Raw genomic sequence first — 11,983 nt, 5'->3', positions numbered from 1 at the left:
GTCATAGGTAAATTTGACGTTCTAGATTATGACCTTTGCTTAAAATTCATATCTTTACATCATAAAGCCATAGGAACTGACATTTTAGACTGATTTTTAATATTCTAATATCAAAATAGATATTTTTGTCAGCTAAACTTTTCTTCCTATCCAAATAAAGACATGAAAATGGAAACCAAGGATGCAAGTTCATTTGCAGAATATCTAACTCAAGATTTGTGAAAAAGGTCATTTATTCAGAATATCATAAAGCATTATATAACTGACAGTGATGGACAATTATGTCATCAAACAAAACTGAATAAATGACAACAATTGCAAAGGTGGGGAATAAATACCGCCACTCATCAATAAACAAATTACAAAACATAAACAAACAATTATATACAATCAACATATATATGATAGAATAATAATACTACAACTTTAAAAAAAAAAAAAAGAGGGTGTAGGTGGGTGGGAAATTGAAAATCTTTACTTTTCTGGCAAATCAAAAATAGCGTCTAGTAGCATTCAGTGCAATTGCGATAATGCGGGCGCAACTTGACGCTTGTTGAAAGTTAGCATGCACTTTAACCTCATTGGTCAATTAAAATATTTGTGGCCAATGATAATTAGTATTGACCCTGATCATGCCATGACCATGCTGACCTTGACTGCCTGTAATCGAAAACTTGCATAATTCCTAGACAAAGACCATGGAAATTTTCGGTTTCTTATTACACCATTGATAAGAAATAAAACCTACACAAGTTGAAACAGTAGCCCATAAAGCTAAAATTTAGTGTATAAAAATTTACTGCCAAAAATGTTTTTATTATAATAAAACTTATTTTTTGTCAGCTAAACTTTTCTTCCTATCCAAATAAAGACATGAAAATGGAAACCAAGGATGCGAGTTCATTTGCAGAATATCTAACTCAAGATTTGTGAAAAAGGTCATTTATTCAGAATATCATAAAGCATTATATAACTGACAGTGATGGACAATTATGTCATCAAACAAAACTGAATAAATGACAACAATTGCAAAGGTGGGGAATAAATACCGCCATGATCCCCAAGTCCCTGAGTTGGGGAGACCGCCACCCGAGACATCCTTGGAGACTACTTTTTATGACAAAAGGAAAAATTCAGAAAAATAACATATCTTTCAACTCAAAACATTAGTGTAAATAAAAAAAAAAAATTAGGCAGAGCAAGCCCTGTTGACCTCTACCGTAACTGTTTGGCCAGTAGAAATGCCAATGTAAAGCAAACCCTTTTGACCTTTACATTCCCATGTCATACTGCTTGAAGTTCATCCTATTACCAACATTAAAGTAACTTAAATGTGTAAGGTACGCAGAGTGAAACAATATAATCAAAGACAAAATACATAGTTATATATAAAATTTAGCAAAAATGAAAAAATACAATACAAATATATTTACATATCATTTTGCAAACAATATTGAACAATGGATTGAGCAAGCCCTGTTGACCTCTATCCAATTTGACATAAAAGTCTACTCTAAATAAACGCAAATAAAAGAAAATAGTAAAAGATAGAGCAAGCCCTGTTGACCTCTACCAGCTTAATTAATACATACTGGAAAAATATAATTTATTTGGCAGAGCAAGCCCTGTTGACCCCCGTCAAATCATACTCAAAAATTATCCATTCGAATGTAATTTTGCAATGCATTTGATTTCCATCTACCCATTTGTTGTATAACAGATAAAGATGTGCCTTTAGCTGCTTCACTTGTTGCAGCGCCTATTCTAAAACTATGACCCTTGTAAAGCTCTGGGCTTAAACCTATACAAATTAATAGGGACTTCAAAGAGGAATTGAAATAAGTGTATGATACTGGTGTACCACAAAGAAATTGAAAAAGGGGACCTGACTTGTGTTTTGCTACCTTTATATAATCCATCATTGTTTTTACAGGGCAAAACATATTACCAAAGTTTCGAGTAATTAAAATAGTCTTGGGACGCAAGTCACTATGTTTATAAAATGTTATTGTGACGGTCATATTTATTGGGACCTGATTTTTATAACCCACAGAAATGTCTGACAACTGTAAAACTTTGTTGTTTTCATTTTTGTTTTTAACAGCAATTTTTCCTATCCTGAGGAAACAATGAAATGCCAAAGACATCATAGCCTTTAAAAGGAACTGATTGAACTGATCCCGTATAACATTGGAAACCGCTAACAATAATTTTGATAAGATCTCTTTTGTAATGGGTAATCTGGTGTCACAGGAACTCCTCAAATTTTGTGCACCCTTGATAATCTTTTTTATCAAAAAAGAATTTGTATGATCAGTCAAACATTTTAACTTGTGAACATAACTTATAGCAGAAACATAAGATGCTATTGTAGATGGTTTATAATTTTGCAAAAACAGAAAGCTAATAAAATGAGACACCATCATGTGCGTAGATGGATAAGCCTGTGATAAAGGAAAATGTTCCTTACAGAACTGTTCGTATGCTTTTAACATTCTATTATAAGAAGCTCTTGTTGCTGTTGATAGTGAAGCTTGCAATAATTTTCTCGTCATAGATTCAAAAGATGCTGTGGCACTAAAACTGGAGTTGGACTTAACCAAGGAGCTATGTGATGGGCTTTCTGAAAAGAAAAACGATACAACAAGTCACAGACTACATTTGTCTTACCCGCAATATGCTTTGCTTTAAAATGTATATTAAACTTCAGCGATGCCAAAACTAACCTGCGGACCAATTTCATTAAAATTTTATCTCGTGATGAAGTTTTATTAATAATATCAGCAACCGCCTGATTATCAGTCAAAAACAGTACCTTATGATTTGACAATGAATGCCCCCATATTTCCACAGCAAGAACAATAGGAAACAACTCCTTTATTGTAATGTGTAATTGAAGCATATTTTGAGGCCATTCCCCTGCAAACCAAGTACTGCCAAAAACAGCAGCATATCCCCCATGAACCCCAGCTGCATCTGAATACAACTTTAATGATTCGGAAGACAACCATTTTTGAAACAAAAAACAGGACTTTCCATTGTAATTAGATACAAAATCAAACCATGCCCTCAAATCAGCTCTCGCTTCTGAATTAAGTGTAATTCTATAATGAGGACATGAATGGCCAATTGTTAGATCGAATAACCTTCTAAGAAATGCTCGTCCCGGAACTACAACACTACAGGCAAAATTCAATAAACCTAAAAGAGACTGTAATTCTCGAAGAATAACTTTCTTTTTTACCTTAAATATGTTAAGGAGACCCAAAATTTTTGCTATTTTATCTTTTGGTAATCGAGCTACCATAGCCCTAGAATCAATCTCAATGCCATAGATAATTATGCATGTTGTAGGTAATTGAGTTTTTTCATCTTTTATAGGCACACCTAAGGTTTTTGATAAAGTTAAAAATGTGTTAAGTGCTACAGAACACTTGTTAGTATTTGCTTCCCCTACAAAAAAGAAATCATCTAACAAATGTGAAACACCTCTTATTTGAAATTTGCTATTCAAAATCCACTGAAGAGCAGAGGAAAAATTTTCAAAAAGTTGGCAAGAAGAAGAGGCCCCCATGGGGAGGGCTGCATCATGATAAAACTTTTCCTCCCATTTAAAGCCCAATAAATGGTATTCTGAAAAATGCACAGGAATTAAACGGAACGCATCTTCAACATCGGCCTTACTCATTTCACAGTTGAAACCGTGTTCTTGAACAAGTTCTATGACAGTTTCAATATTTTGATATGAAACTGAAGTGTATTCAGGTGGTGTCCAAAAATTGACAGAGTCCCCTTTTGGAAAAGATAGGTCATGAATTAAGCGGAAAGACCCACTTTCTTTTTTAGGTATTAGACCCAAGGGAGAACAGATAAATTTTTCAAAGGGTGGTTCATCAAAAGGTCCTTTTATTCTGCCTTTCAAAATTTCCTTATTTAATTTGAGGTTGACCGCGTCAGGATTTTCTCTTGCGCTTTTATGGTTGGAAGGAAATTTGTCCACTTTTTTATCAAGCAAAGAATTTATTTTAAAGCCAAATGTAAAACCCTGTATTAAATTTAATTTCATTGCTTTGTCATAGCCTTTGAGAAAAATTTTCAATTTATTTACTTTTATTGGTGTTGGTAGACTTGTGGGTTGTAAGCCACTCTTTACATGAGACTGTGGCATGTTTTTTATCACATTGCACACATTGGTGCTTATGTTTGCAGTTGTCACTGGAGCAGCCACCTGTTCTACAGTAGGTCCAGCAGAAACCAGGTGGGAATTGACTGCTTTGTTGCTGAACCCGCCGTTGAAAGGGAGGACCTCCACTTTGTTTAACATGTTTATTATTTGATGCATTGTTACCGGTATTAGTATTTGAACGATTGAAATGATCATAAAAGGCAGTGCGCCAAAGATCATCATTTACAACTGCCCAATCAAATTTCATCACTCTGCGTACCTTTCTAAACGTTTCATCATAAGATTTTGCCATATTAAACCCAAATTGCTTTGACATGGCTCTAACATTATATGCATATTTAATAAGACTTAAAATATGTTCTGGATGGTTCACATAATAAATAGACATATAAATATCAAAAGCTTCAGTCCACTGATGAATTGAAAACAACTGTTTTGGTTTTGCGTATGTAGAAATTTTTACAGCTTTCGATTTGAAAAGAACATCATCATCCTCATCTTCATTAAAATTTGGAGAAAGAGTAACAAAATCCACGTAACTATCGGACATTATGTCTTTCCTAATTTTTTCACTGACATTAAAACCCAAGGGTAAAGTATTTCTAATTAAATAACTTGCTGTCTGCCCTATAGACGAATTGTCAATACCTAATGTTTGGTCTTCTTGTGTTGTTGGGCTACTAGCTGTGAAGTATCCAGCCACCGATAGGTCTGACGTCACAGGTGGTACCAATGAATAATGAACGGTGTTTGATGATGACGACGGCAATGTATGCTGACTCTCTGTTTGGTTATCAGCGCCAGAAACTGCTTCCTGTGTTGCACCAGAGCGCATACCACACACACTTGACAATCTGTCATCTGATAGTCTGACTCCACTGCTGTCTGTTAGGTGTAAACCAGCTCCTTTCAACTGTGTGATCATTGCTGCAGCTATTTCATCTGCTGTTGGCTGTGCTGTTGTACTAGCAATGTTCATCACAGGAGCTGTTGATGGAGTTGGACCAATGTTTCGAACACGTTTCCGCCCTCTTGGTGTATTACTTGTAGTTGTTTCCACAGCTGGCAGAACTACGGGATCTATGACAAGGTCCCGGTCTGTAAGGTCGGAAGGAGCAGCTCTTCTTTTGGATCTAGCTCTTTGTTTAGGCATCTTTAAAGTAAACAAAAATAATTCTTGAATACCTGATAATGTGTTTTGACCATAATATAACATCAGACAAATATGCATACATGTATATCACTTATATAATGCTATTCATTGTTAATTGTTCATACAAAAAGTTCACGCAACGAACAATGTGGCACACAAAAATGCAATATTATATGTCAACTACATTGTAACCATACATGATAATAACCATGTAAAGTATGGTACATGTAAAAAAAAAAATTTGTAAATAAAACCAGTGTAATCTGATACATAAATACAAAAATGCACTATGAATATCAGAACCATAACCATAATGATGGTTAACCATATGTATGTATAATGATACAAAATATAACCATGTAACCAGTGCAAATTGATACCATTTTACAAAATTGCACTGACATATATGATAACCATAGCCATAATGATGGCAATAAAACCATGCGTATAATGATACATTTGTGTGCCACACTAATTGAATAAATTTAACAAGAGCAGTGGATTGTCTGCAAAAATTTGTATATATATAATAATTAAAGTATCATTAATGACTGATGCATAAGTTTTCATGAATAACAAAACAATGATGTACATGTACAGATAATAGCATACTATAAATAAGCTTTTCATTTATTATAAGTAAACTATGTAAACGTCCCGTTAGATCTCTCTTTTTCAGTTTGATTTTATTAATTAAAATTATTTCATACGATTTGCACTACCGACAGCTGCACGAATACTTTTAGCATAGATGTGCATACCTTCACCATTTAAATGAACTTTATCTGACAACAAAGCTTTCGTGTTTTTCCACAGGCCCCGATGTTTCCAAAAAGTAATATTTGTACGTGATTTCAAAGATGAAAACAGTACCTGATTCACTTTGTTTACTTTGTTGTTATAATCGGGACCCGACCTTTCGGAATACCTCGGCAGTAATTGCCCAACGATCACGTGACCAACACCATACACTGTGATTATGTAATCACAGAATGACGCGATGTCTCGAGCCAATTTCTCAGGATTCTTCTCGCTTGTCAAGTCATTACCGCCAATTTGAATAAATACAGAATCTGGTTTAAAAGTGTCAAACACTTGCATAAATTCTGGTTTCTGAATGCATTTACGACCCGGACGCAATGTACTACCACCGAAACCGGCAAATTGAACCTGAATTTCGGTACCATCGAAACCTAAATTGTATAGCCCTTCTGCACGATTCTCGTACAAAAATGATTCTAATCTATGTACAAATGAATGACCAAATATTAAAACTCGATGAATCATAATAAACAAATCTAGAATTTACAATATAAAAATAATACGAATATTTTGAATAAAAGAATATTTTAGATGGCTTTTACCTTCTGAACAAGTTCTGTGTAATCCTAATGACGTCTTTTCTGTACCTAATCGTCAGTTATCTTCTGTCCAAAATTGAATAAAGCCTCTTTCAGGAACAAACTTGAAATTGAAAATCTTTACTTTTCTGGCAAATCAAAAATAGCGTCTAGTAGCATTCAGTGCAATTGCGATAATGCGGGCGCAACTTGACGCTTGTTGAAAGTTAGCATGCACTTTAACCTCATTGGTCAATTAAAATATTTGTGGCCAATGATAATTAGTATTGACCCTGATCATGCCATGACCATGCTGACCTTGACTGCCTGTAATCGAAAACTTGCATAATTCCTAGACAAAGACCATGGAAATTTTCGGTTTCTTATTACACCATTGATAAGAAATAAAACCTACACAAGTTGAAACAGTAGCCCATAAAGCTAAAATTTAGTGTATAAAAATTTACTGCCAAAAATGTTTTTATTATAATAAAACTTATTTTACTGGTGGAAAGACCTTCAATTGTTCTCTGAACAATTGGTTTTTAATTTTGTTTTTTTTTCTTCTGCCGTCTGAGATGCTTTTTTGTCTTACAACATATCGAATGGATTTTTTGGCCAATGATGTACAGCACTGGGGGTTTCAAAACTCACCCTGTGTGACCAAACACTTATTCTTATAGGAGTTATCTCCCCGCGTCCCCTTTTTCTTGTTATCGCTATATCTCTAAAACCGTAAAAGATTTAAGCAAACTGCTTTCACCAAATTGGTCGTCTACTCTTGAGAATGATTTGGTTTATTTTGACTTCAGTGATCGGAAGACATCTAATGGGAGTTATTTCCCTTTGAAAATTTAAGATAGGCGATTTGTTGGATCAATTCATACGTTATAAGTCGTAGAGGCCTACAATCTTTTGATATGAAGTCTTTGGTCCATTTGAAGGAAATTGAGGTCAAGGTCAAAGGTCAAGGTCATGTTCTAAATTTGAATTTTGCTTGTTATCGTTATACCACAGAAACTGTGACAGTAAATGATATGATGTGTTTGCCAAATAACTGTTTACAATAAGGCGCAGCTTCAACCTATTTCAGTCAAAGTGTTTTGGTTAACCCTTATAGGAGTTTTCTCCCCTTATGTATTTCAAATCAGTATTTCTCCACAACCATACAAGTGATTGACCTCCGGTCTTTCGTTTTGTGTTCACTGACCTATGACCTTGAAATTGAGATCAAGGTCGAAGGTCAAGGTCATGTTATAAATTTTTGATTTTGCTTGTTATCGTTATTCAAAAGAAACTGTTACAGTAAATGATATGATTTGTTTGCCAAATTATTGTTTACATAAAGGCGCAACTTCAATCTATTCAGTCGAAGTGTTTTGGTTAACCCTTATAGGAGTTTTCTCCCCTTATGTATTTGAAATCAGTATTTCTCCACAACCATACAAATGATTGACCTGGGGTCTTTTGATTTGAGATCACTGACCTATGACCTTGAAATTAAGGTCAAGATCAAAGGTCAATTTGACATTCTAAATTTTGACCTTTGCTAAAAATTATTTCAAGTCTTCTGAATATACCTATAAGTCTTATCTTTTATATCAATTTGAAGAACCAAATAACATCAACAAGGAGTGACATTTTCTAACATCGTTTTTTAAATTTCATTCTTGTTATCGAGGTGGAAAGACCTTCAATTGTTCTCTGAAGAATTGGTTTTTAATTCTTCTTTGAATTGTAACTAACGATGTTTTTAAAGAAAATACACCAAAGAAAAAGAAGAAGAAGAAGAAGAGTAAAAAAAAAAACATAAATAAGGCAAAAACAAAAAGAAAGAACAATAGTCTTGCATACATACAGTTTTAACAGTCATAATAAACTACATAATCCATATATATAAATAGTCCCTCTTTCTCAGGTACACCCAAACATGTAATAAATTTTTAAGATAAATTGGCTTAAGTGCGAATGAGACAACACCACATCCAAGTCACAATTTATGAAAATAAACCATTATTGGTCAAATAGATATAAAAAGATGTGGTATGAGTTTCAATGAGAAGACTCTCCATCCAAGTCACAATTTATAAAAGTAAACCACAATGATTATAGGTCAAATTATGGTCTTCAACATGGAGCCTTGGCGCACACCTAGCTATAAAAGCCCCCAAATTACAAGTTAAAACCATTCAAACGGGAAACCATTTTTGGATAAAAATTATGCAGGTATAAGTGGTTCAGAAGTGTTTCTCGATTTTTATATAGATTAAACAGTTGGTTTTCCCGTTATTAAAATGTGTATTAAAATCAATTTATTAGTTATTTTCATAAGTTATCATTCTCCTTCAAAGAATAAATTCAATAATGATTCCACAACCAAATAAAGGAAGAAAATAACCAACATTATATATGATTGTATTAAATATTCAGAAAACGAAATCTGTAACAAACATAAACTTTTAGGCACCGCTTTACAAGCAGAGCCAAATACAATGAAAGTCCCAACTATGTATTGGCTTCCGAAGCTACACAAAACCCCTTACAAATATAGATTTATTTCGTCTTCAAGCCATTGTTCAACTACTAAATTGTCTATTCTTCTTACCAGCACACTTGGTACAATTAAAAACCTGATAATAAATTGTTCAAATAAGGCCTTCGAAAATAGTGGAATAAATTACTTTTGGAGTGTCAAGAACTCGTTGGAAGTACTTGATAAATTGCATGCTTATATTGGTGATTTTGAATCTGTTCAAAGTTTTGATTTTTCTACCCTGTATACCACATTGCCTCACATTCTCATTAAGAAAAAAATCACACACCTAATTAAATGGGCATTCAAAAAATCAGAATGTGAATATATATGTTCAAACTCTTTTAGGTCATTTTTTAGTAGCAATAAGCAAAAAAACTATGTTAATTGGACATGCTTTGATACTATATATGCCCTTGAATTTTTACTAGATAACATTTTTGTTCGCTTTGGGGATTCCGTATATCGTCAGATTATCGGAATTCCAATGGGGACTAACTGTGCACCACTTATTGCGGACCTGTTTTTGTATTGTTATGAGTTACAATTTATGACAAAAATAAGCAAAGACCCATCGAAACAACATCTGATAAACAAATTTAATAATACTTTTAGATATTTGGATGATATTTTGGCTCTCAATAATGACGACTTCAGTATGTATATTAATGAAATTTATCCTGTTGAACTTACTTTAAATAAAGCTAATACTAACAATGACCACTGCCCTTTTCTCGATCTTGATATCTATATCACTAATGGAAAGCTGAATACTAAAATTTATGATAAAAGGGATGATTTTTCATTTCCTATCGTTAATTATCCGTTTTTAGATGGTGACGTTCCCTTGTCACCATCTTACGGTGTTTATATATCTCAACTTGTGCGATTCGCTCGTGTATGTAACAATGCTTTAGATTTTAACGAGAGAAATTTATGTATTACTGAAAAATTATTACACCAGGGTTTTCGATATCACAAACTAGTCAAAACATTTACTAAATTTTATCATCGGTATAAAGACATTATTCGTAAATATAGCTCAACATGCAGACTTTTAATACGTTCAGGTATTTCACATCCAATTTTTTATGGTTATATTCTTTATAAAGCACAAAGGTGTCAGTATTCACCTCAGAAACTTACAAAACCTTTGAATAGACTTATTAAGAAGGGATATAATTACGATACTGTTGTCAAGTCATTAAAGATTGCATATTTTGGCGTTAATATTGAGTCATTGATAAGGTCTTTGTATCGGAACTAAACACATTTATTCTAAAAACAGTTGTTGGCATGACACGGGTTATGTTCTTCTCATATATGTTATGATGGTATGATACTAAACCCCTAACGGGAAGGATTGTGCCTGATGTTCATATGATGAAATCATAATCTTTCAGTCAGTTTAGTTGAAGTCTGGAGCTGGCATGTCAGTTAACTGCTAGTAGTCTGTTGTTATTTATGTATTATTGTCATTTTGTTTATTTTCTTTGGTTACATCTTCTGACATCAGACTCGGATTTCTCTTGAACTGAATTTTAATGTGCGTATTGTTATGCGTTTACTTTACTACATTGGTTAGAGGTATAGGGGGAGGGTTGAGATCTCACAAACATGTTTAACCCCGCCGCATTTTTGCGCCTGTCCCAAGTCAGGAGCCTCTGGCCTTTGTTAGTCTTGTATTATTTTAATTTTAGTTTCTTGTGTACAATTTGGAAATTAGTATGGCGTTCATTATCACTGGACTAGTATATATTTGTTTAGGGGCCAGCTGAAGGACGCCTCCGGGTGCGGGAATTTCTCGCTACATTGAAGACCTGTTGGTGACTTTCTGCTGTTGTTTTTTATTTGGGCGGGTTGTTGTCTCTTTGACACATTCCCCATTTCCATTCTCAATTTTATTTCATAACTTATCCAATAGATTTGTACAGAGTGTGAATCTATTTTCTTATCGTTTGGGCTTGTATATTATATTTGCCTTCGTGTTTATATGATCCGTCCATGCTACTAAAGTATTTCTTTTCAAAATCCAAGAGTCTTTTCTAAATTGAGGTATATTATATGGCTTTCCAAATACCGGTTGGATTCTTTACATCAATGAAGAGACATTAATTGTCGAAATCCGGATATGGTGTACAAATTTTTGCACCCCATGTTTGCTGTATAACATCTTTTCCACAAGTTTATTGTTTTCTGTTCTAAATTAATAATAAGATCCATTGCGTTACATCTTGTGATACGTTTATTTGGCAATCGCCAATGGCAGTTAGTATGGTCTAAGAACATCAGTTGTTCGACCTGATATTTTCATCCATCACTTTCTTATAATATTTCTCACTTTGTCACAATCTTTCTTTGAAGTTTATTATAAGATAATGGACAAAAATGTCTATTTACACTTCAAAAACTACTAAACAGACTAACCTGTACAGTTCGAAAAGTTTTAAGGCATGGCATCCACTAGATACAATGTATATAAAAGTCAAATGCAATTTATTTGATCCATAGTGTTTATAAATATAAAAAAGAAGATGTGGTATGATTACCAATGAGACAACTATCCACAAAAGACCAAAATGACACAGACATTAACAACTATAGGTCACCGTATGGCCTTCAACAATGAGCAAAGCCCATACCGCATAGTCAGCTATAAAAGGCCCCGATAAGACAATGTAAAATAATTCAAACGAGAAAACTAACGGCCTTATTTATGTGAAAAAAAATGAACGAAAAACAAATATGTAACACATAAACAGACGACAACC

The 11,983-nt window shown here is 33.7% G+C and overlaps 1 long non-coding RNA gene across 1 annotated transcript; it reads right to left on the bottom strand.

The window, feature by feature from the left end:
* Nucleotides 1–215: 215 nt before the first annotated feature.
* LOC143078665 (uncharacterized) lies at nt 216–6,697 on the bottom strand. The gene is made up of 2 exons (XR_012979244.1): nt 4,835–6,697; nt 216–2,623 (listed from the first exon to the last, which is right to left on the bottom strand). It is a non-coding gene; the product is annotated as an uncharacterized LOC143078665 (long non-coding RNA).
* Nucleotides 6,698–11,983: the final 5,286 nt, after the last annotated feature.

Source organism: Mytilus galloprovincialis, chromosome 6, assembly GCF_965363235.1.
Source record: "Mytilus galloprovincialis chromosome 6, xbMytGall1.hap1.1, whole genome shotgun sequence".
Classification (NCBI taxonomy): domain Eukaryota; kingdom Metazoa; phylum Mollusca; class Bivalvia; order Mytilida; family Mytilidae; genus Mytilus; species Mytilus galloprovincialis.
This window is presented reverse-complemented; position numbering and strand designations above follow the sequence as displayed.